Below are 24,346 nucleotides of genomic sequence, written 5' to 3'. Positions count from 1 at the left end.
CGCTGAGCTAAGTATGGAATACGCAGAATTCGCAAGACTGTTGCAAAAGAGACCGCCAGTTCACAAACATTACTATGAGGTCTCACAGTGCGCGTGAACGCACAGGGTAAGACACGAACCAATCAGAGGTCAATTCAACGCTGTGTGTACGTGTGGTGGTAGCTAGCCAGGCGGACTTAGAACAAGCCCTACCACCAACCAAACCGAATAGAAAAATCTGCCCCCACTGGGAATCGAACCCGGGACCTCTGCGTCTGAAGCAGGTGGTCTTATCACTAGACCACAGAGGTGGTTAAAGAGGCAAGGACGTATTCTCCAGTACTGACTATCCCATTAAACTGATTTCCACAGGATAATTACAGCAATTATCCTGAAGGTAGTGTAGAAAATGCTGGAGCTACTCCCAACAACGTTACGTTTTTAATGTTTCCATCTCTTTCACACAAGGAGATCCTAGCATGAGCGACAGTGACAGATAGATCTGAACTACGTGAAAACTGTAAGTAAAAAAACTGGATAAAGCTAGACTAAAAACTAAATACAGATTAGTTCAAGTATTGTGAAGTGGGTACAACTGGTACAGCGTAATTGATGTAAAGGGTAGTTAGAAAAACTTTTTAGCGTTCCGTATCCTCAAATAAATTCTCTTTCTTCCTTTTTCTACCTCAGAAGATACAATAACTAGCTATGCCCGCGACTTCGTACGCGTGAAAATAGTTTTAATAATATTTCCCGTTTTTGCAACATTTTTCTTTACTGCTCCGCCCCTATTGGCTGTAGTGTGATGTTGTATAACCTAAAGCCTTCCTCGACAAATGGGCTATCCAACACAAAAATACTTTTTCAAATCGTACCAGTAGCTCCTGAGATTAGCGCGTTCAACCAAACAAAAGACAATGCCGGAAATTGGCGTCTTTTTTTTCGCGCGGCCATCGACCAAACTATGTTTTTTGGATACAAAATAGTGTAATAAACCAAACTTACTATGACATGTGTATACCTCTAAACTCAGTTTGAACTGAGTTACGAGCATTAGAAGTTTGATGATTTACATACTAGATTTGCTTTTTGCGCGCAAGTTTTGTAAGAAATTGCAACAAAATAGTAACATTGTATGTGTAAACAAACAATACCATCCATTAAAGGCTCCAGACATCAGTGTGGAATAGAATCAGCGCAATAAGAAAATATCGCAATATTTTGTTGCAATTTCTTACAAAACTTGCGCGCAAAAAGCAAATCTAGTATGTAAATCATCAAACTTCTAATGCTCGTAACTCAGTTCAGACTGAGTTTAGAGGTATACATGTCATAGTAAGTTTGGTTTATTACACTATTTTGTAATCAAAAAACAAAGTTTGGTCGATGGCCGCGCGAAAAAAAAAGACGCCACCTTCCATACAAAATCTGGCATTGCCATTTATACTCGTAGATTTTATTTTGAACAAAGTCGCCGATCACTTTCCCATCGAGTAACAGTGTTACACATTTGGGTGTGCCTCGTTGGGAACAAGCGATTAGAATAAACTAGCGGCCGCCGCCCGCGACTTCGTACGCGTGGACCTCGTTTAATTACTAATGATGTTGATAGATGGCGTTTCACGGCTTCCCCCGCATGAATAATTTACGAAAGTTAATTTTTTTTTGTCCAGCGCTGTAGATTTTAACCAATGACGATAGATGGCGCTTTTTACCCGCGTTTTATTTATTTATTGAACGTTGCTCACATATCGTCATAAATTATAGCCTACTTATATTATGTTAATCTGGGTTATAAACAATAATACTGTAAAGTTTTAACAAAATCCGTTCCTACTGAACGAACGAACTTTTTGCGTGAAAGAGTAACAAATATCCAGACATCATGATATCCAGCCAGACATCCAAACTTTCGCATTTATAATATTAAGGGCTGATTTTTCAATTGTTGGATAACTTTTAACTGAAGAATAAGTTTTGCACATTGACAGTTTCAGTATGGAAAATATGTCAAAATGACAAGTTTATTCTTCAGTCAAAAGTTAGGTATCTGACGATTGAAAAATCGGCCCTAAGTAGGATAAGCATTCGGTGATATCGTTATCTATACACAACTAAAGACCCCTACAGTGCCCTACATACATCAAACCCGTGACTGCTAGCAAAAACGTTACATTTGAACCAGTGACAGTACCTTTGACCCTTGACTTCAAAGGGTTCCGAAGAATACTACCGAAACATGTTAAATGTTAACTGTTTCCCTTGTGTCGAGTTCGGTTTCTTCTACAAAGGTTGAAGTTCCCTTAGGGCATTTCTGTTTTCCATTCTAACTAGCTTTGCCCGCGGCTACGCCCGTGTAGGCACTTTCTCAGGATCCAGTCTTGCGGGATCCAGTAATGTAGGAACTGGACTGTCGTGTAAACACAGAAGTCTGTTTGAAAATCTTTTTTTTTTATCCACAACGAGGAAGCGGTCAGGCCGAAGGTGGAAGCGAGCTTCACCCGGAATCCTCAACCACGGAGGAACTGGCTATCTTGCCTCTAACTGCCGGAACACAACAATGCTGTTAACATTGTTGTTATGGCGACATATTTAGGTAAGATGGTGGTAGCTAAAACAAGCCCTACCACCAACCAAACCGAACAGAAAAATCTGCCCCCACTGGGAATCGAACCCGGGACCTCTGCGACTGAAGCAGGTGGTCTTACCACTAGACCACAGAGGCGGTTCGAACTGATCTGTTTTTTGAGGGAAATTCACTGCAAACTATTATATTAAACGAGATCCTGCAAAACGGGATTTCACCGTTGTAAAGAACCCTAAAGACTTACGCCCGTATTCACAAACATTACTATGAGGTCTCACAGTGCGCGTGGACACACACACCACACCACAGGTTGACACACGAACCAATCACAGAGCTCTATTTTACGCTGTGCGTTCGATTTGCTGCTTCACTTAAGCAAGCACCGTTTGTGAATACTAAAGCGTTAGATTAATAAAGCCTAGAGGATAGTCTTCATACAAACGCTTCGTCAAAAGTGAGGCAAAAATCTTTTGTCATTACTGTCAATTTTTAAGTCATTAGTGTCAAAATGTTGTTAAAAATATTTAAAGGCGATTTTTTTCGGAATTGAGAGGTTATCCATAATAACTACTAATATTATAAAGGCGAAAGGTTGTGTGGATGTTTGTTACTCTTTCACGTAAAAACTACTGAACGGATTTTGTTGAAACTTTAGAGTATTATTGTTTGTAACCCAGATTAACATCGTTCGTTCGTTCGTTTCAGCCAAAATGACGTCCACNGTTTCAGCCAAATGACGTCCACTGCTGGACAAAGGCCTCCCCCAAGGTTTTCCACAATGAACGGTCCTGCGCTGCCCGCATCCAGGCTCTTCCCGCGACCTTTACCAGATCGTCGGTCCACCTAGTAGGAGGCCTGCCCACGCTACGTTTTCCAGCCCGTGGTCGCCACTCGAGAACTTTCCTGCCCCAACGGCCATCGTCTCTACGAGCTATGTGCCCCGCCCACTGCCACTTGATTTTAGCAATTCTGCGAGCTATGTCGGTTACTTTGGTTCTCCTACGGATCTCCTCATTTCTGATTCGATCACGCAGGGAAACTCCGAGCATAGCCCGCTCCATCGCCCTTTGGGTGACCTTGAGCCTTCTTATGAGGCCCATAGTAAGCGACCACGTTTCGGATCCATATGTCAACACTGGCAACACACACTGCTCGAAGACTTTCGTCTTGAGACACTGCGGTATTTCGGACATGAGTATATGGCGAAGCTTCCCGAACGCTGCCCATCCGAGTTGGATTCGACGATTGACCTCTTTCTCGAAGTTGGACCTACCTAACTGGACTGTTTGTCCCAGGTATACATAATTGTCGACAACTTCGAGTGTAGAGTCTCCAACCAGATTAACATACTAGGTTATAATTTATGCGTATCTGTGACACTAAATTTCACGCGGGTGAAGCCGCGGGCAAAAGCTAGTTTATCATAATAAAATGTTTATTATTTGTTATTTAATAAGACATTTAATTAAATCAAAAACGCCTTTAAAAAACCGGGATAAAAACTATCCTATGTTTAAATCCGTGACTAGTTGACCCGGCGAACTTTGTACCGCATGGGTTCCGTTGTACCAAAACTTGTAAGGAACCCTAAAAAATTGCAATAACAAATTCATAATCGCAATATGTATCAGGCCATAAAGTGGGGGGTGGGGGGGTGCGTGCATCGTCTGACATATAAAATGTTTATGACACATAACCGGTTTACGTTAGGCATAGACTCAACCGGTACAGTCAGCTTCAAATAGTTCGTGACACCCAAAGTAGCCAAAAAGGTCGCAACACGTCTTTCTTATTGGAATAAGGTTGTAGACTAAGAGCTAGTGAACGCCAGACCTACGTCATTTTATAAAAGCTGAAAGTTTGTCAGCGTATGCTCCCAATATAGGATATAATGTTGGTGAATTATGAAGTTTTTTTTTTCCGCTCTGTCTCCTGATTTTCTTTTTCAAGGATATTTTCTATCAAGAGGATTTTAGAGGATATCTAATTTTCTTTTTCTTTTATATATCTTTTCCTTATAGGTATCGTTATACCATTAAATCTGATTTTTATGTATAATATTTGGACAATAATTAGAAGTATTTTCCCCAACAGCCAGACAGTTTTGACAGTTCCAACTCCTTGCCAGACAGTTTTTTTAGGGTAGCTCCCAAAGCCACCATGACCCAAACTTCATAATTCCTCAACATTATATCCTAAATTGGGAGCATACGCTGACAAACTTTCAGTTTTTATAAAATGACGTAGGTCTGGCGTTCACTAGCTCTTAGTCTATTGTGTTGTCAACATTTTGGCCACTTTGGGTGTCACAAACTAATTGACGCTGATTGTACAGTCAGGAACTGAATAAGTTGAACTTTGCTACATGGGGATAAGGCTTAATATTAAGCAGGATGTACATGATTAGGGGCTTAGACTGAAAATTTTCAAAGTAAACTATTGATTCACCTAATGTTTTGGGAGGTGTGGGAGAGGCCTATGTCCTGTGGCGATGATGATGATTAGAAAACATGATCGAATCAATCGAAATGATGATGATGATGAAATAAATCGAACACATTAACCAATTTGGTAGAGACCGGTGGGCTGAGTGTGAGTTTAACTGTACATCAAACGCCCTCACTAGTGAGCGCGTTAAAAAAATGTATGAAAATTTTAGTTCGTGAACGTTTCCGCTAGGGGCGCTGTACAATCCGTCATACATTATGTCATATTTTTTAGTTTGATGTAAACTCACACTAGGCCCTCGGGCCTTAAGTTTGCAAAATTAGCGTTAATATTTTTTTTATCTACAACGAGGAAGCTCTTGGCCTGTATCTCACCTGATGGTAAGTGATGATCAGACCGAAGGTGGAAGCGAGCTTCGCCCGGAATCCTCAACCACAGGGGGACTGGCTATCTTACCTCTAACTGCCGGAACACAACAATACACAACAATTATAGTAGTGCACGGACGGAACCCTAGTGTAGTCAGAATTACGCTTTACTGGATTTTAGGATGTATTTTGGCTACAATGTCAAGTGGACTTTTGAGTCTTCTCAACGTATCGTTCGTTCGTTCGTTCGTTTCAGCCAAAATACGTCCACAGCTGGACAAAGGCCTCCCCCAAGGATTTCCACAAAGACCGGTCCTGCGCCGCTTGCATCCAGTTACCTCCCGCAACCTTCACCAGATCGTCGGTCCACCTAGTGGGAGGCCTGCCCACGCTACGTCTTCCAGCTCGTGGTCGCCACTCAAGAACTTTCCTGCCCCAGCGGCCATCAGCTCTTCGAGCTATGTGCCCCGCCCACTGCCACTTGATTTTAGCGATCCTGCGGGCTATGTCAGTCACTCTGGTTCTCCTACGGATCTCCTCATTTCTGATTCGATCACGCAGGGAAAACGAAATACCGCAGTGTCTCCTCAACGTATCATGTGGACGAAAATGTGCATAAAACATGTTTTTGAGTTTTACACGCTGCTTAGGTATTTAGTTACCTTTGTGAGGACACTACGCTTAGAGTGAAATATTTAGCTTAAATGTAGTTAACTAACAGTGACTACACAAAACACTGTGTATTGTGAGATTTTACTATTGTTTCAACACATTTGTATTTTGTACTTCAATGGCGATAATTTCAATAGACGTATTGACACCACCAATCAATTTACGTACTTTTTAAAACTGTCTAAACGAGACTCCTGTAGATTTTGTATGGCAATGCAAGCAAGTGACGTCACTATTTTGTCAACTCGAAACTACTTTATTAACCGACTTAAAAAAGGAGGAGGTTAAATGTTCGGCTGTATGTATTTCTTTTTTCTATGTATGTCTGTACTCCGTCAATTGTGGACCGATTTTGAAAATTATTTTTTTGTTCGATCACACTTTAAGGTGGTCCCATTGCCACCAAGTCAGGATAAAGTCCTGATAAAATATCGGGGACTTTATCAGCAAGTTTAGTAGGTCCTCAAAATCTTATAATCGCTCAATTCGGTCACTCAACATTCTTGATTGCCTCTTGTTTTTGAGTATCAGATTACTGGCTGAAGACATCTTTGATATCAGGTGACAAGCCTTTGTCCTCAGTAAGCAAATAATCGAGTTCTCGATTTAGGTTTCAGACTTCTTATCGAGTCGGATGACGCATCGATTTTGCGCAGAGTCCACAGGCCAAGTCACTGGTTTGAATTTTTAAATAGTTTTTCTTCCAGTGATTGGGCCCACCTTCAATGTTTTATTAATAAATTAAACAACAAATCAACAAAAATGCACTCTAGAATCTTATAGGTGGGCCCAGTCACTGGAAGACAATCTATTTAAAAATTCAAACCTGCGACTTGGGCCGTGGACCAAGCTAAAAGTGGGCCAAGTCACTGGAAGACTCAAACATAGCCCTTATAAGTTAAGATCTCCTATCTATCTTACGATGATACCTTGCTGCCCCATCAGCCGTCAGTTCTGAGTACTATGTGTCCTGCCCATTGCCACTTCAGCTTGCTAATCCGTACTGGAAAGCGCAGCGTATGACGTCCACCCGCAAGGTGGATTGACGACCTCGTAAAGGTAGCAGGAAGGCGCTGGATGCAGGCCGCTACCATTATTATTATTGGGGGAGGCCTATGTTCAGCAGTGGACGTCCTGTGGCTGAAATGATGATGATAATGATAGTTATCATCAAGTTATTTCACTCTAAGCGTAGTGTCCTCACAAAGGTAACTAAACACCTTAGCAGCGTGTAAAACTCAAAAACATGTTTTATGCACATTTTCGTCAGCATGATACGTTGAAAAGACTCAAAAGGCCACTTGACATTGTAGCCAAAATACATCCTCAAATCCAGTAAAGCGTAATTCTGACTACACTAGGGTTCCGTCCGTGCACTACTAAATTGTTGTGTGTTGTTGTGTTGATGATGATAATGATAGTTATCATCATCATCATCATCATCATGTCAGCCATAGGACGTCCACTGCTGAACATAGGCCTCCCCTAATGCTTTCCACATTGATCGATTGGTAGCGGCCTGCATCCAGCGCTTCCCTGCTACCTTCACGATGTCGTCGGTCCACCTTGTAGGTGGACGTCTCACGCTGCGCCTTCCGGTACGCGGCCTCCATTCCAGAACCTTGCTGCCCCATCGGCCGTCAGTTCTGCGCACTATGTGCCCTGCCCACGAATGATAGTTATACAAAGGCGAAACAGCAGATTTGTTTAACCGCCTCTGTGGTCTAGTGGTAACCACCTGCCTCAGACGCAGAGGTCCCGGGTTCGATTCCCAGTGGGAGCAGATTTTTCTGTTCGGTTTGGTTGGTGGTAGGGCTTGTTCTAAGTCCGCCTGGCTAGCTACCACCATCTTACCTAAGTCTGTCGCCATAACAACAATGTTAACAGCATTGTTGTGTTCCGGCAGTTTGAGGTAAGATAGCCAGTTCCTCCGTGGTTGAGGATTCCGGGTGAAGCTCGCTTCCACCTTCGGCCTGATCATCACTTACCATCAGGTGAGATACAGGCCAAGAGCTTCCTCGTTGTGGATAAAAAAAAGGTTTGAAACTATGAGAATAATGCCAATCGCATCAATTTGCAATCATCATCTGTATCTTGTTTCGATATTGGCAACTTTAAAAAATATTTTTGCATACGCATAGCGACTATTTTCTAGGGTTGCCACAATCGTGAATTTGTGCAATACTACTACTGATTTCATAAATGTGAAGTTTGTGAGAAAGAATTGAGGAATAAAAATGCCCGGTTCCAGGTTTAAAAAAAAGGATTTAATAAAGGGCGCGATAGCGTCTTTTTTCTGAGAGACTACAATCACCAAAATTCACGCCAGCAAAGCCTTCATCCCTTATTGTAATTATGATGCCACACACACAGACATGTCAGATTTAAAACAAAACACCTCTTTTTCCGTCCCGGCTCAAAAATAGCCTTCTCCATCCAATGCGAACCGGAAAACCGGGCGAATCCGGTTCGCGCCAGCCCTAGCCGGTTCCAAAATGGCGCGTTTATTGGAACGAGAGGGGTTACGAGATTTTTATAACTCTTTTATGGCCAATATGGCGGGATAATAAATGCATGCTTAGCCTCACACCGTTTGCCTTATCTAGCATTGGATGCTGAGATTTTTATTCTTGCCTGTAATGTAAAGATATTATGAATTCTATGAGAAAACATATGATGTAGATAGCTTCATCCACGAAGACGCGCCCCACATTCTTCCGCTAATGTTTCAGTGTTATCGGTACACGCTAAATCATCCATGACACACGCACACTACAATAATGACGCTCTGATTGCTCGGATCAAAGGGTCCGTGGCCGAGTCCTCCAGTATTTGACGCACCCGTGGTGGACGCCCCCTATTTAAATAAATGGCAACAGTGTTGCCAACAGCTACCATAGGCTCGTAGCTAGGAATTTAACAGAAAGTAGCTAGATTGAGTATTTTTTTCTCCCTAAAAAGTAGCTAGAAGTAGCTGAATTCAGAAGTAAATAAAATACTAAAGAAATAAACACTGCAGTTAATAAATCAGCTATAAACTTTAATCAACTTAACTTTAATACTGTGACTACTTAATTAACAAATAAAAGAAGACAATATTTTGATTATCTACCGAATATTATAATTATCTAATATCCCATTTTGTCCACTAGGTACGGCTTTAGGAAAAATGTAATTGTGACAGCACTGGCCGCTTTTCCTGAGCGAATCTTTTATGCATAAAAAAGAATTCAGAGTTATTAAACTCATTCTATTCCTCTGTTTATTTTTTATTAATTCATTTGGGAGAACAATCTTTCTACCTCAGCATTTGAATGCGGAAGTGAAAGACATGCTATAGCGAGTTACAAATACTTTGTAAAAATTTATCATAATCAATAGTTGCTAGAAAAAGTAGCTAAAAAATTTAGCTACAAGTAAAAAAAAATTGTAGCTGCCTGACATCAAAAAGTTGCTAAATCTAGCTATAAAGTAGCTAAGTTGGCAACACTGAATGGCAATGCCGGATTTTGTATGGAAAGTGGCGTCTTTTTTTTTTCGCGCGGCCATCGACCAAACCTTGTTTTTTGATTACAAAATAGTGTAATAAACCAAACTTACTATGGCATGTATACCTCTAAACTCAGTCTGAACTGAGTTATGAGCATTAGAAGTTTGATGATTTTCATACAAGATTTGCTTTTTGTGCGCAAGTTTTGTAAGAAATTGCAACAAAATATTGCGCTATTTTTTTATTGCGCTGATTCTGCTCCATACTGATGTCTGGAGCCTTTAATGGATGGTATTGTTTGTTTACACATACAATCTCACTATTTTGTTGCAATTTCTTACAAAACTTTGCGAGCAAAAAGCAAATCTAGTATGAAAATCATCAAACTTCTAATGCTCGTAACTCAGTTTAGACTGAGTTTAGAGGTATACATGTCATAGTAAGTTTGGTTTATTACACTATTTTGTAATCAAAAAACAAAGTTTGGTCGATGGCCGCGCGAAAAAAAAAAGACGCCAATTTCCGGCATTGTCTTTTTAAATCATATTTTTTTGGCTTTTGCACTAAGTACAGTCAACGAAAAAAGTTTCACAAGCTAATTATTATACTAAACTATGCATTAGAGATGAAACGGATATCCGGTAACTATCCGGTAGGCCGGATATCCGGCCTAAATTTACTATCCGGCCGGATACCGGATAGTAGCTCACTATCCGGCCGGATACCGGATATTAAAAAACTACGACAATTTCCTATTAATAAAATAAAATACATTAATCTTTGAGGTAAATATCAATAAAATGGCTTATAATAATGGCGGCTTTTATTTAAAGTCCAAAAATTTACAAAAATGCCATATTAATATTAAGGCCTTTCAAAAACTAATTTCTTTTTCTGAGCTATTCACTCTAGTGACAAATACATAAATATTAATTATCTGTTAATGTCGAAATATTGCCAAATAAAATTAGTGATGTACAAGGCTCGAGGCTTCCGAGTCCTCGCCGGGGCTCGCCTCGTTTTTAGGAAGCTTGGAGCCTTTCGCAGAGCTCGAGCTTTTTTGAAAGCCCAGTTAACTTGTGTTAAGATCGTTCTATTTAATAAAACTGCAGAAATTCTGATACCTACAATAAAATACATATTATTTGAAAAACGTTTTTCACAAAAGGACACAAATCAAATAATGACTACATACGATTAGAATTATAACTTTTCCCAAAAAAATAAAATATAACTAAGTAAATTTTAAGAATCTTATAACAAAAATCAACGTAGGTGATATTTTTTTATTTTTTTCGAAGATTTGAGCTCTTTTGAAGGTTCGAGCTCTTTAGAAGGCTCGAGCTCTTTTAAAGCCTCGAGGCATGGCTCAGAGAGCTCGCAGCTCGGCTAAGCTCGGGGCACCGAGCCTACCGAGCTCACTGAGTCTTGCCATTCCGCCTCGAGGCTTCAAAAATAGGACTCGACGCCTCGAGTCTTGTATAGCCTGACCAGGAACATAAAAACCCTGGCATAGAGGCGCGTCAATTGCATTTGATAGTGCAACACTGAGTACAGTCGTACCTGTGTTAAATTAATAGGCCAACTCTATGTATCAGGATTCAAGATTACGGGCTAATTTGATATTTTCATAAATTAACGAAAATATATTATTATAGGTAACCTGATTTAAATAAATTAAATGAAACCATCAATCGAGCTAGTAGGATTTATTTTATTATTCATCAATAATCAAATTCAGAACTTGAATATTAACGCTTCAAACTCGGTACTTCTTTCCCAATTCCATAAAATTCAACACTTAGAAAGTGCCAAAAAAATTTAAAATAGGTAGTTGAAAAATTTTCATAGTGGACTGTACTATACGATAAACATGTCAGTCAATTTGACAACCTTTGTCGGAAACTTTATTCAATGAAAATATTGTCCGAACCCTTAGTATTTCTCTTCGACAAATACTTTAACACATTGCGAACCACTTTTCTTTCACGACTATAAAAAGATTTTAGCAATTTAATTCACAAAATCAATTGCGCACATTTAAAATAAAGTTTGTTTACACTTTGACAGCAATAGACTGACATGCAAGGTGACATATCAATGAAGTTTTCAGTTACTGTTGCCATTAAAAGAAATTAGTACCATTAGTTTTCCGCAACATGGCGAGGGTTTTTATGTTCCTGGTCGGGCTATACTATCACTAAATAAAATAGGCGATCTTTTTTTCACTGATGATGGTCTGATGACATGATGCAGTTCAGTCAAATTATGCAGCAAGTAAACTAATTTAATTTTCGCTATTCAATCACACACTCACGATGGCAACCGAAATCGCCCGAATTGATCTGCCCCCTAGACAAGTGGCAAAATCTGACATTCTATTCGGACGGATTCGATTTTCAAAAAGTTTGACTAGTCTAGTCTACTAATAGACCCACTGGTCGCGTTCGAAGCACCTGTGCGGCGCTAAACTCGTCACGACATGCAACGAAACAATGGGCCAACTATCCGGCCGCCGGATATCCGGCTATCCGGCCTAGCAGCTGGCCGGATATCCGGTATCCGGTATCCGGCCAAACAACTATCCGTTTCATCTCTACTATGCATGTTTGACGCTATTTATGCAATCTGGGAGCAAAATTTTAACTAGAGATGAAACGGATATCCGGTAACTATCCGGTAGGCCGGATATCCGGCCTAAATTTACTATTCGGCCGGATACCGGATATTAAATAACTACGACAATTTCCTATTAATAAAATGAAATACATTAATCTTTGAGGAAAAATCAATAAAATGGCTTACAATAATGACGGCTTTTATTTAAAGTCCAAAAAGTTACAAAAAAGCCATAAAGGCCTTTCAAACCTAATTTCTTTTTCTGGGCTATTCACTCAAATGACGAATACATAAATAGTAAATATCTGTTGATGTCGAAATATTGCTAAATAAAATAGGCGATTTTTTTCACTGAAGGTCTGATGACATGATGCAACTAATTAAATTTTCGCTATTCAATCACACACTCACGATTGCAACCGAAATTGAATTGATCTGCCCCCTAGACAAGTGGCAAAATCTGATATTCTATTCGGACGGATTCGATTTTCGAAAAGTGTGACTAGTCTAGTGTACTAATAGACCCAGTGATCGCGTTCAAAGCACCTGTGCGGCGCTATACTCGTCACGACATGCAACGAGACAATGGGCCAACTATCCGGCCGCCGGATATCCGGCTATCCGGCCTAGCAGCTGGCCGGATATCCGGTATCCGGTATCCGGCCAAACAACTATCCGTTTCATCTCTAATTTTAACCCAAAACCAGCAGTAGTAAGAAACAAAACACTTTTGTAGGAATTATTTTCATTTCATTAGATTCATTTTTGTGTTTAATTCTACTGGCCTAATAAATATTTATTCGTTTATAAACATTTTTGTGCCTGACTGTACATTTGATTAAAAATTGCTTCAAATCGAATTTAACTGACCGGGGGCGTCGACCACGGGTGCGTCGAAAACTGGGGGACTCGGCCACGGACCCGGATCAAACTCCCCGCACCCCGCGCTTCAATTCCAAAAATTGGTGGGGCGCGTCTTCGATCTCAGATACCTAGTATTTCAGCGACTTGGCCCCCACTTTAAGCTTGGTCCACGGGCCAAGTCACCGGTTTGAATTTTTAAACATTTTTTCTTCCGGCAGAGGGCTCTTTTATGTTTTAAATAAACTAAACACCAAATCCACAAAAATCTTCTCTAGAATCTTATTGGGCCCAGTTGCCGGAAGAAAAAATTTATTTTAAAATTAAATCAGCAACTTGGCCGGTGGACCAAGCTAAAAGTGAGCCAAGTCGCTGATAATTATGTTTTATTCATAATGCGTTTAAAACCCTTTTTGGTTAGTTTTAAACTGCCAAAGCGGTTCTTTTAAAGTATTTCAGTTCCTTTGATGTATCGTCGTATAAACAATTTCTCGGAAGATGGTCGTTTAGACCCTTTCGTCTTAAATAGACATGACGGTTTAAAATAGCGTGAACGGTTCATGAGATTAGTAAATATTATTTGTGGAACGTTACGGTGATTTGTCAATCGATTTTGGCCCTAAAATGCATTATCTAAATATCCCTCCTTCTGGCGCAGTCGGGTTATTTAGACAAAATAAAAATAATATTGATATAAATACAAGCGATATGTATCATAGTGATATGTAATTATCTATATGTAATTCCAGATGCATTTCTGGGTTTGATTCACGCCAAAGTTAAACGTCAGTTCGAGAATAATTCATGGCCTTGAATTGAATGCCTTCGAAGTTTTCATATTGTCAACATGAGAAATTATTACCAACTTTCATCCCCTATTCACCTTCATTTATTATTTCGACAAAAAGCACGATCTTCCGCTATTTCAACCAGCTACTGTCTGTCTTGAAGTAGCTAGTCTACCTACAGAGGTCCTACAGAACTATGAATTTACTAAGAGAAAATTGCATTGCATTATTGAATAGGGTCATTCCATGACAAATGTTACCGAGGGTGAAAAACTAAATATGTTCTTTTCGCATTAAATCTGATGAATTTTGAAAGTAAACAGTTCAAATTATAATGTGCAACAAAAAAAATCTGAAAGAAACAAGTAATTTTTAAGTTATTAGTCTTCAAAGTTTATACTTAAGTCAACTGTCTGAATGATCATTTTCTCTCTAATTATTGGTAATACGATTTTAAAAAAACTATCAATCTGTGAAACGTTTTGCCACTATATGATTCGAGGGTATTTATCATAGTATTGGTAGATAGCGTCATAGTCCCAAAAAAATGGATAATCATCAAGTTTTAAGTGTGTTTTCTTGTTACTTCGGCGATGTAACACCCGAAACAGAAAAACAGGTATTTGTTTTATTATTGTACCTTACACATGGATTAGGGTAACAATATTTGGTAAAAGTAAGGTCATGGTAGTAATGATTTCAAATAGTAACTAATATCTGAGCATGATACTAATTTAGTATGTTTCTTTCTTGATTAAAAACTGTAACACCCGAAACGTTTCGGGTATTACATTTTTATTTATATGTCGATAATGTGTGTATATTGCTTGGAGAAGTGAAAAAGTATTACTGTGAGGGTCCTTTGACCTCCCACTAGCGCTGGCATCGGAAAAGGAGTCATATTTCTCAATTTAAGACTTTTTTGAAATGTCGACTTAACACTAAAATTAAGGTATTGCTAAAAAGTGTCGATGTTTGACATTTCCAATAAATATCGTAATTAGAAATTAAAGTAATGCTATTTCAAGCCAAAAACAATAGAAAAAGCTATATTCTGAGGAAAAATTAAACTTGAACTTTGTATATTTTTTAAAAAAAGCTGCTTCGTAATTTCAAACCAGAATTCGCTCTACTTGTATTTATTTGTTGTACTCCTTATTTTGTAGTACCTAGAGACTAATAAAACACCGATTTTATCGATAAAACGAGTTGAATTTTCGTACTCGTAACACCCGAAACAGAACCATTGTAACACCCGAAACAAAGAAAAAAATTATAAAAAAATAGTAAAACGTTTTATTTAACAGTGATTGTATGTTACATGGTTTGTAAATGTCATACTTTAGAAGTCCTGTAAGTTTTAGGTATGATTCCTTAAGAAAATTCGCTAAATTTCGAGTAAATGCAGCAACAGTCAGAACATAGAGGCCAAATCTCGTAACGCCCGAAACGCACACTTTTCGACTCATATTTTCGTTATCCTACATTCTAAGCTGTACAAACTTTATTATTTAGATAAAACAAATAAAAACGGACAGATTAAGGCACTAACATTATTAAAATACTATTTCAAAATACATGAAATTGTTGAATATGTGTGTACGAACGTAACACCCGAAACGATGGAATGACCCAATACTCGTTTAACAATGGAATAGACAAATCAATCAGTCATGGTACTCATAGTAAGCTTTTTTTCTCAAACGTATCTTCAGAAGCCGCCTCTACAAAAAGGACCCAAAAAAGTTAAAAAAAAAAGGTTCTAGCCCACCGAACTTTTTCTGTACACACGAAAACGAGTTTTAAGTTGATGCGTGAGAGTTTAATTCCGTGCTCTCTAAACTCAGAGATTGTGCACCTGCCCCAATGTTTTTTGGCCAAATATTATTCTTTGGGTTAAACTTTTTTTCTAAGCAATGCGTTTAGCAAACAAACCAGCCAGCCTTAGCGAAACGAGTTTTTGTTGATGTTTTGACAGTTTAGTTGTTCTTAAAACAAAAACCGGTTGACAATGTCGCGTTTTGTTTTTAAAATAAACGTTGGTCAGTGGAAAACTTATTATGATTCGTCATCGCACACTTAGGTATTTTTTTTCCTTCGACCAGATCGTCGGTCAGCCTAGTTAAGATTTTTACATGAATTAAATTACTTTTAATGTTTTCGCCAACTAATTTTGAGTTTCAACCAGTCTCTTGTGTCGAGTTAGTGAAGAACCCATGCTTTTCTTTGCCATACAAATATAATTTATGGGAAAATCATAAAAAGTATGTCAATTCACTATTATGTCACTGTCAACCTTATTGAAAACTTTGCAGGAAAATATTTGGCCCTTTTGCCTTTTCTATGGGGTTATTTTTTTCATCTAAAACCCTGTCGAACATCTTTCCGGTCAGTTAGTCGAGTTTATAATTTTTTTAAACATGTTTGACACCTCCTGTCACAAAAGCGCGCGAAAGTTTGCGTAACTCCCACTAAAGACGTTTACCAAAATGCGGCGACCTCGTGACCTTTTTCTTTTTTTTAAACGACGCAAGCAGAAAAACGTCTCGACCGAGCCGTCGAGTGGCGTTGCGCTGCGACGATTTAGATTGTGTAGATATCGATAAAAATATTTTTAGGAAAAAATAATAAAGAGTGCATAATTAAGATTTCGTTTGAAAAAAACGTGTCATAAATAAATTCTTATTACAATTACATGTTCACATCCAGACATCCATACAAACTTTCGCATTTATAATATTAGTAGGATAGTAAGATTTTTTGTACGTGTTGAGGTCAGTGTCATACAAATACCGTACTCCCCTCACGTTTTATGGCTGTGAATACACATTAATTAGTACTGCACACGATTTTGCATTTCCACACACCGATTTAATTATTTCGGATGACCCTCACGGATCACCCCTCGTCTGCGTGGCTACTCCCAAAAACGTAATCCAGTTTCGAATGTTGCCATCCCTCTCACGCCAAGCAAGATGCCAGCATGAGCGACAGTGACAGATATACTCGAAACTACGTGAATAGCGTTCAGAGTAGTCCTCCTGGTTTCGGTTTGGATGGCTTTTAATTTGCACGTTTGCACCGATAAAGGCACATCAAGCTTCAAACTGTGTTCTTATGCAGTTGTATTAAACTCTATTTTGCAACAAACATGTATAGTCTGATGTGGTCTGTTATTTACGTTTAACCCTTTGGCGAGAGGCGCGGGCGTGTAAAGGTTTTTAATAGTTTTACAAACAATGGTATTTGTAATCCAGCTGTTAGAATGCGATCTTTAAATTGGAGTTTAGAGGTCTACATAGCTACAGTTAGGCTTGTTCCCATGGAGACCAGTTTTTTGCAGGATCCCGTTTAGTAGTACATAGTATACGTGTTTAAATATTTTGATATTAACTGTTGGGAACCATAGGTGGACTAACCTTTTTTTTATTATATCGTCTATTAATTATTTTTGATACCTTTTGTTTTTTAATTTGAAGTTTATGTTTATGATAGCCGTCTGGACATTTAAGCAAAATAAACCTATATTATAACCAAGGTTTTCGTTATATTTGCCAGCTTGAGCGGCTGTCCACCACATTAACTGTTCACACGAACATCCCGTTTGCAGTGTCCCGCAACAAACCGATCAGTTCGAATTAAAAAAAACCACTGTGTTTGAAAGTTGTGTTCACTCGACAGTCGGGATTTTGCATGACTAAATCCCGCAAAACTGGCTTATCGTGGGAACGAGCCCATTGTATTTTTCAAATTGACAGTGTTTTGTTTAAGAAAAGTATTATGCTCGGAAATATTGTAAATATTGTCTGAAAATTCATAAACTCACGAAAGTTGACTGTAGATAAAATAAAGCGTGTTTTTAATCCGCATTATCGATATCGCCTGCACATCCCTACCGTTTCACCTGTATAATTTGAAGTGCGCTCGAGAGCAGCGCCCTCCGGACCCCTTTACATCGTCTCACTTAATTCTTTTTGTGCCGCCACCGCGTTCAGTTACGACGAGTGTTGTACCGAGTCGAGGAAAGTATCGATAAAGTGTAGTGAGATTATCGATATTATTGCATCACTTAAATAATTGACAGATAATGAAAAAGGTAGGAAATAAATCTCTAATAGTTTTTAGTCTGTCTGATAGGTTTAGGTTTTAACAAAACATAATTATCCCAACTAATATTATAAATGCGAAAGTAACTCTGTCCGTCTGTCTGTCTGTCTGTCTGTCTGTCTGTCTGTTACGCTTTCCCGCTTAAACCTCGCAACCGATTTTGATGAAATTTGGCATAGAGATAGTTTGAGTCCCGGGAAAGAACATAGGATAGTTTTTATCCCGGTTTTTGAAACAGGGACGCGCGCGATAAAGTTTTTCTGTGACAGACAAAATTCAACGCGGGCGAAGCCGCGGGCGGAAAGCTAGTAAATTATAAAAATACTTTATACTATTTTTCTGTTTCTTGAAAAATAACACTCTGAAGGTTTAAATAAGGATTATGTGGGTGGACTTACAAAAAAATGCTAAATCTGTTCATCTGTACATCTTTTACTGATAAAAATATCCTAAAAACAACAACAGTAAAAAAACAATAAACAACTGACAAAATACCCAAGTTTTGAAATAAAATTCATGTTATAATATTTCATGAAGGGCTAGATCGAAATGTTTTTCATAGAAGATTGTTAAAATCGCAAATTTGCATCAATAAAACTCGTTTAACTGTCTGGTTAGAGGTACAGTCAGCGTCAAATAGTTCGTGACACCCAAAGTGGCCAAAAAGTTGACAAAACTACCTTATTCCAATGAGGGCTATCGTTTTAGCGCTCACCAGTTAGCGCCACTGTAGAGTAAGGTCCTGTCACTTGCTAGTAGCGAAGACAGTGGCACCAACTGGTGAGCGCTAAAGTGGTAGGAGGACTATCGCATTTGCACTCATCAAGATGGCGCCACTGTAGAGTAAGGTCCTGTCAATCGCCAGGGGTGCCAACTGTTAAGTATAAAAACGATAGCCCTAATTGTAACAAAGACGTGTTGCGAACTTTTTGGCTACTTTGGGTGTCACAAACTATTTAACGCACAACTTAAAATTATTATTATTGTCTATTAAAATAAATTCAAATTCAAAACCAGGTCAGACATTGCGTATTCCGCCGTATATTAATTTAATTCGGATCTTAAATGTCAATTTCGACAAGTCATTAACCTTATTGACTTTCGTATATTGATAATATCAGAAAGTTAGCGCTAAATGTCACTAGGGCTTTAAGAGTAAAACACCTTTCTTTTTAAGGTTTTTGCATAACTAAACGCTTTTTATGTCTTCCTTCTGTATAATGGTAAACATATAATAGCTAGTGCAAGAGTCCCAGTTTTAGTCTATGGTAAAGCAATGCGCGCACGGATGACTTTTTGTCACCATGACAGTATATCTTTCTTTTAAATAAACTTTTTTAAAGAGAAAAAGAGAGACAACGTAGTAAATTAAATTAAATTAAATTAAAAAATCAGTTCAGATTTAGTTTCTGCTGTAAAACATCTGTAGTGTGTATTTGTGCATTTTTTCCCGCCTTTTGCTATTGTCATGACGGCCATCTTTTATGGAAGCATTTTCTTTTTCACTTGATTTTATATCTGTGGGATAGGTTATTTCTCTACTAGGATATAAAAAGACAAAGTACTGTATTATTTTTATCATTAATGGTGTAATGTTTTTAAATCGAAAAAGAACGTGAATTACAATCGGGATGTAGGGTGAATAGATAGAGGGTTTTTTTTTTCTTTTCGAGTCCCTTTAAATAGACTTTTTATCAGGTTTTGTAATAAAGTTTCTATGAATCTCTATGTGATGTTTATTGGTTGGGGGAATTTTATTATACATTTGTCTGAACTAGCTTAGAGGTAAAAAATGTTATTCTGATATGATCTATTCTGTCCCGACTTACATAAACTTGTTCAGTCTTATTTAAGAAGCCCTTATCTTGAACATAATTTTATAAGTAATTCTTTTAGAACTTGAGTTATAGGATTCTAAAAAATATGTTTTCTCGTTTGTCAGCTTAACAACTGAACCGATTTAGATTAAATTTTGTATAGTGATATTTTGTAAATTTTTCAACAACAATGAAATCTGGGAAAACCTCATCAAGTCTCAAACGATCCCTACATATTTACACAGGATCGTTTTTATCCCGGTTTTTAAGAAGGAACCATAGACCTGTCGTCCGGTCGTCGGACAAATTCGGACGCTTGGCAACCCTACGTACTGAATTATACCTACTGTGACAACGTCCTTTTAGACGGAGGTCAGCTTAGAAAAATACCCACCGTATTTGTTCTGGAGAACATAATTAATTAACGGGACGAAACGAAAATACGTGAAACAAGTGCATTCTGTCTTTTGCATTAGCACTCGCGTGATATAGTCTAGGGGACAGGGTGCTGTTGATGTAAAGACTTCAAGTACATACGACAGCACATCAGACAAACATTTTTGTTGGGATATCGGTTTAAAATATACATGCTTCATAAATTAGTTGTAATAAATGTTATTAGTTGTACCACTGTGTTTAGTTTGATGTTCTGTTGTCCGAAAATATTATACTGATTCAAGATTTAATAATCATTATAAGATTTTGTCTCTTCATCATCATCATTTAAGCCACAAACAAGTACGTCTTGTTTGTGGCTGAAATGATGAAATGCTACTTAGACTTTTTTTTTATGCATAACAAGGCAGTAGTTATTCGACCACAATCGCACCTGATGTTAAATGGGATGCTGTCTAGGATGGTACATATCTGCCCTGTAAGTGCCTATACACTCTCGCCTTGAAAAGGCCCGGATTATAGTTTTCGGGATAGACAGCGGCAGGCAATTTTTTTTTAAAAAACTATTAATTTGTTGTAATGCGTTAAATTACTTAAGTCCTTTGCTCGATTTGAAAAAAATCACCATAGAATCACTATGTTTCTGATGTACATAGGCGGTACGAAGTTCGCCGGGTCAGCTAGTTGCTGATACAAGTCTCCTGGCCCCTGGCCTATATGTCATTAGCAGACCTTTTACACGGCGACGGCATGTAACCTGATATGAGCATAATATTTATTAGGAGATAATGCGTGTCATCCCCAATACAACCCTTAGCCCCTAACTCTATAGCAATAAAGTTCAAATTGCAGCGGCAAATACGACTTTTGTATTGGATAAGTTATTATTCTTATTAACGTATTAATAATGGTGATTCACTGAGGGTTGGAAGATGACCTTTTAGTAGACGATGTGCATTATGTTTAACTAGGTTTTGCCCGCGGCTTCACCCGTGTGGATTAAGGTCTATAAAAATTTTCGCGCCTGTTAAAAAAACCCTATAAAAATGTGTTTAATGTCCCTAGAGACCTAGGGAAAGGTACAGAGACCTGTACCAAATACATCTAAATTGGTTTAGGCTTAAGCATGATGGTAACATAACATTCTAATTTGTAAAGATGGATGTTTGTTACGTCTGTCACAAAACAACCTTACGGTATTTGATGAAACTACAATTTTTTTATGTAATCGGCTTAGATTAATAAAACCTAGATGGATAGTCTTCATACAAACGCTTCGTCAAGAGTGAGGCAAAAATCTTATGTCATTAGTGTCAATTTTGTTGGGGAGTGTAGACAGTGAAGGCGATTTTCCCGAAAGTAGGGAAATTTTTAATACGTTTTTAATTATTTTATAACTAACAAAAACAAAACGCATCATGTACTTACTTATTTATTGAATTCAAAGTACCTACCTAATTACAATAAGATAAATCGACTGAAAAGTCTCGATTTCATAAAAAAGGAAGTGTATTTGTACGGCGAACAATTGGGAAATAAATTTTCTTGTTACTGGTATCATTCCCGTATTTAATTTTTCTTAGATTAATAAAACCTAGATGGATAGTCTTCATACAAACGCTTCGTCAAGAGTGAGGCAAAAATCTTATGTCATTAGTGTCAATTTTGTTGGGGAGTGTAGACAGTGAAGGCGATTTTCCCGAAAGTAGGGAAATTTTTAATACGTTTTTAATTATTTTATAACTAACAAAAACAAAACGCATCATGTACTTACTTATTTATTGAATTCAAAGTACCTACCTAATTACAATAAGATAAATCGACTGAAAAGTCTCGATTTCATAAAAAAGGAAGTGTATTTGTACGGCGAACAATTGGGAAATAAATTTTCTTGTTACTGGTATCATTCCCGTATTTAATTTTTGAAAGCCAAATTCAAGCAAAATACGCGTCGAATCGTAGTACTTACTTATGAAATGTAATACTGGTCACTTTCTTTAGTTTTTCTGATGTATTTAGACACCCTTTCACAGCACAAACCGTCTTAATTAATTAAAAGTCGTCGGACGTGTTTACCAATTTTTCACTTTGACAGTTCATGTGACGTTTACGAGTAAGCCATTCTGGCTTACTAAAATCTGCCTCACCTTTCGTGCACTGACTATCTATCTAGGTTTTATTAATCTAAGGTAATCGGTGGCAAACGAAATATTTCTACTATCAATTAAATTAAAATTAATTGACCAAATTACTCGTGACAAACTGAATTTCAAGCTAGTTTATAACGTAGTAGGATAGCTTTATCCAGTTCATTTAATTATAGTTGTTGCAATTCACGAAGGCGAGTGAGCTTTACACGTGTGGTGGCTCGCTACTGTTCGTTTTCCAAAAGTTTTGATAGACATTACACTATCGTTATGTGCATGTACACGTACACAAATAAGTAAAGCTCACTCGCCTTCGTGAGTTGCAAGAACAACACGTTTAAATTTAAATATTTAGTTCATAATATAACTTGATAATTAAAAATTATTTTATTCCTTGTTCCAGATCCAGCATCACGCGAATGACTTCAAGATATTCAAATTTTAGAACCTCAGTTAAATTAAAATTAGTATTATGTGATGTGCTCTAGTTCAGTGACATAGTTTAGTCCGCCATTTTGTTACCATGTCGGCCATTTTGAGTGTCGTGCGGGTGGGGGTCAGTGACCTGGTGGTGCGAGGGCTTCTGCTGCTGGTGTTGGCTGTGTATTCTTCTTATGGTGAGTTAATTTATTATTCTTTTAAAATAAATAGATCGTTTCATTGTCTTATGGTCTTTTACTGTGGGGCTCAGCAGCAGACATAGAATCAATTTTCATTTTACAGAAAAGAGCTGTTCGGGCAATATACGGTCTTAAACCACGTGACTCGCTTAGAGAAGTTTTTAAAGAAATCAATATATTGACTGTGGCTTCGCAATACATATTTGATAACATTATGTATGTCCGTAAACATATACATTTATTTACTAAGAAAAGTGACGTCCACTCATTTAACACGAGACATAAGAATAAACTTGCTGTTCCATCATTTAGGTTGCATAAGATAGGTAATTCATTCTTGGGGAAATGTATTACCATATTTAACAAAATACCACACAACCTTGTCGAATTGCCAATAAACAAATTTAAGATACATATAAAAAATACCCTTATGTCCAAAGGGTACTACAAGGTTCGAGACTATATTGATGACAAGGATGCGTGGTCAGTTCAGTCTGCACATATTTGATGTACTTAAATTTGACTATTCTTACCTTTAGATAATTCCTGGCAATAAGTGGTGACTGAGTTTGTTCCGGCGTTTCTTCTCAGCACTTGCCATATGTTTGTCTCGAAGCGCTGGTAGGGCCCAAAAGATAAGGAGACATGTAAAGTGCCCCATAAGGGCTACCTTTTTCTTTTTTTATTATTTTCTATTGACGTTCATAAGTGCCACTTGTGGTCTAAACTGAATAAATATTTTTTTGATTTTTGATTTTTGATTTTGATTTTTGAAGACGCGCCCCACCATTCTTCCGCTAATGTCAGTGTTATCTGTACACGCTAAATCATCCATGAGTGCACACGCGCACTACAATAATGACGCTCGGATTGCTCGGATCAAACTCCGCACCCCGCGCGACCGAGACCAAAAATTGGTGGGGCGCATCTTCGTGGATGAAACGATATGTAAGTAGGTATATTATTGATGACTAATGGACATATGACGTCCACCCACAAGGTGGGTTGATCAGACGACCTCATAAAGGTAGCAGGAAGGCGCTGGATGCAGGCCGCTACTAACCGGTCAATATGTAAATCGTTGAGGGAGGCCCAAATCATAATTTCAGCCACATGACGTCCACTGCTGAACATAGGCCTCCCCCAATGATTTCCACATGGCCCGGTTGGTAGCGGCCTGCATCCAGCGCCTTCCTGCTACCTTTATGAGGTCGTCGGTCCACCTTGTGGGTGGAATTGGGGATATTTGTTCTTTGTGATAAGTTACCTAATATTCTGACTACGAACGACTTGCGTTACAAAGCGACTAAAATCGTCTTATCTCGCTTCAAAATACATCTTAAAACTCCATGAAAACTTAAAATATAATTTATTTTCTTCACAGTTCCCAATTTCCTGACACGATTCCCGGAACTCCCCAAAATTCCTGTCCCGCTCCAGAATTTGT

At 38.2% G+C, this 24,346-nt stretch overlaps 1 long non-coding RNA gene across 1 annotated transcript in view; it reads left to right on the top strand.

The window, feature by feature from the left end:
- The window catches only part of LOC114352755 (uncharacterized), a 30,856-nt gene extending 6,510 nt beyond the window's left edge, over positions 1–24,346 (top strand). The window contains exons 2-3 of the long non-coding RNA XR_003655883.1: positions 22,683–22,896; positions 24,284–24,346. This is a non-coding gene — a long non-coding RNA (uncharacterized LOC114352755). The remainder of the gene's footprint in view (positions 1–22,682; positions 22,897–24,283) is intronic.

The sequence above is a fragment of the Ostrinia furnacalis genome, unplaced genomic scaffold (assembly GCF_004193835.3).
Source record: "Ostrinia furnacalis isolate ACB-3 unplaced genomic scaffold, ASM419383v2 OfSCF1435, whole genome shotgun sequence".
Classification (NCBI taxonomy): Eukaryota; Metazoa; Arthropoda; class Insecta; order Lepidoptera; family Crambidae; genus Ostrinia; species Ostrinia furnacalis.
This window is presented reverse-complemented; position numbering and strand designations above follow the sequence as displayed.